Source organism: Oratosquilla oratoria, chromosome 42 (assembly GCF_046742065.1).
Source record: "Oratosquilla oratoria isolate Oo_2021 chromosome 42, ASM4674206v1, whole genome shotgun sequence".
Lineage (NCBI taxonomy): Eukaryota > Metazoa > Arthropoda > Malacostraca > Stomatopoda > Squillidae > Oratosquilla > Oratosquilla oratoria.
The window spans coordinates 13,216,870-13,219,369 of NC_134818.1; positions in this window are offsets into that span (position 1 = coordinate 13,216,870).

Here is a 2,500-nt window from a genome sequence, read left to right on the forward strand (position 1 = left end):
TAACTTCTCTTGAGCGAGGGTGTACAGGGATTTGATAGTATCCCCTTAACATATCCAACTTGGATACATACTTGGCAGTTCCTAGACTGTCTATGATATCATCTATCCTAGGGATAGGAAAAGCATCGGCCTTAGTATGGGCATTGATTTTCCTGTAGTCAATGCACAGGCGATAAGAATTGTCAGATTTAGGGACAAGAATGCAAGGAGATGCCCAAGGACTACTGGAGGGTTCAATTATTCCCTGTTGAAGCAGAGTGTTTATTTCTGCTTTTATGAACTCCTTCTTTTTTGGATTGACTCTATAAGGGGCTTGTTTGATAGCCCTTGGCGAGTCTAGAATTATTTCATGTTCTATCAAAGAAGTGAATCTTGGGGAATCTAGAAATAATTTTGGAAAACTTCTTAAGAGGAAAAGAATGTCTTTACCTTGTTTCTCAGATAAGTGTCCTACTTTTATCTGAAGATTTTGTAGTATCTGAGAGTTTTCCAAGGGAATCTCAGGAGGATTAGGCAGGTTATCAGGAGGCTCTTCCGATTCTATTGTGGTAGAGCTGCAAGCTGGAATTGGATCTCTGGAATGATAAGGTTTTAAGGTATTTATGTGACAGAGACGGGAACTCTTTCTTCTGTCTGGAGTTTTGATTATGTAGTTGAGATCACTGGCTCTGGACAAGACTTCATAGGGTCCTTTGTATTTAGCCTGCAATGGATCTCCTGGTATGGGAAGATAAAGTAACACTTGATCTCCTGGAGAGAAAGTTCTAAGTTTAGAATTTTTATCATACCGACCTTTCATTACTCGTTGAGCATTCGTCAAGTTCTCTCTTGCCAACTTCCAAGCTTCTAACAACTTCTCGGTGACCTGGGACACGTATTTCAAAGAAGGAACTGGTGGTTCTTCTTTCATCCATTGTTCATGAAGTATCTTTAGGGGACCACGGACTTCATGACCGAAGACTAATTCTGACGGGCTGAATCCAAGGCTTTCTTGAATTGTTGTTCGGGTGGCGAACAACAAAAAGGGGAGTCCGTCTTCCCAATTTCGAGTGTTCTCAGCACAGAAGATTCTTAACATTGTCTTGAGCGTTTGGTGAAAGCGCTCTAGAGCACCTTGTGATTGAGGATGATAGGCGGAGGAAGTTACATGATTTATACCTAGTGTTACAAGAGTTTCTCTAAACTTGTTGGAAAGAAAATTACTTCCTTGATCACTTTGAATGTTCTTGGGAAAACCTACCATAGTGAAATATTTCAACATTTCTCTGATTATGTTTTGAGCTTTAATATTTTTCAAAGGAATTGCTTCTGGAAAACGAGTGCTCATACACATGATTGTGAGAATGTACTGATTTCCTTTACTTGAAGGAGGTAAAGGTCCTACACAATCAATAAGAACTTTTTTAAATGGCTCTTCCATTACAGGAATGGGATGGAGTGGAGCTTCTACAATTTTCTGGTTGGGCTTACCTACAAGTTGACATGTATGACATGTTTTACAATATTGGGCAACATCTTTGACAACCGTGGGCCAATGGAAATGTTGGGTTATGTTGAACAAGGTCTTTCTTACCCCTAAGTGACCTGCTAAGGGAGTATCATGAGCCAATCTTAGAACATTATTCCTGAAACCAAGTGGGAGGACTATTTGATTCCTTACTTGCCATGGCTGGTCAGCGGTTGCGGTGGATGCTCTCCATTTTCGCATTAGGACTCCGTTTTCTATATAGAAACCTCGTGACATATTTTCAACTTCTTCTGGAGAAGAAACAATCTCGTACAAATTTTTAAGAGAAGGATCTGACTTCTGTTCTTTGATTAATTCTGCTCTAGATAGAGAAACTGGTGAAGAAGAAGATGGGTCAGTTTGGGAGAATAGGGATTCTAAATTATAGGTCTCCTCTTCAGATTTCTTGTACTGAGATCTGGTTACAGCACAAGCGGGAAACAACTGTAAGTTATCTGAAGATTCTACCGAGGTCTTAGGGTTATTTGTTATTAAGGGAGAAATGACTTTGCTTCCAGCGATGTCATTGGCCAACAATAAGGATATTCCTAATATGGGAAGAGAGTCTACTACTGCTACTTTAACCATTCCGGTTGTTAAATCAGACCGCAAGAAAACATTATGTAATGGACATTTTATAATTCCTCCAACTCCTTCTATCAATATATCATAACCTGTATATGACTCACCCTGATTCTGCAAGACAGAATTTAAAATCAGACTTTGCTTTGCTCCTGTGTCTCGGAGTATGGAAATAGGATATTGTTGTGAACTACTACTATGAGATATAGTTCCTGAAGATACAAATGTTTTGAAACAAGGATCATGATCTGATGAGGGGGGTTCTACATTACTTGACAATACCGGCTTCTTTGGTAGTGTATCCTGAATAGAGGATTTTGAATCGTCTGATTTTATATTACTTACAAGAGTTGGTGTCTTATTGGAGAATGAGGGTGTCAGTCTCTTTCTGCAATTAGAAATGTGATGGCC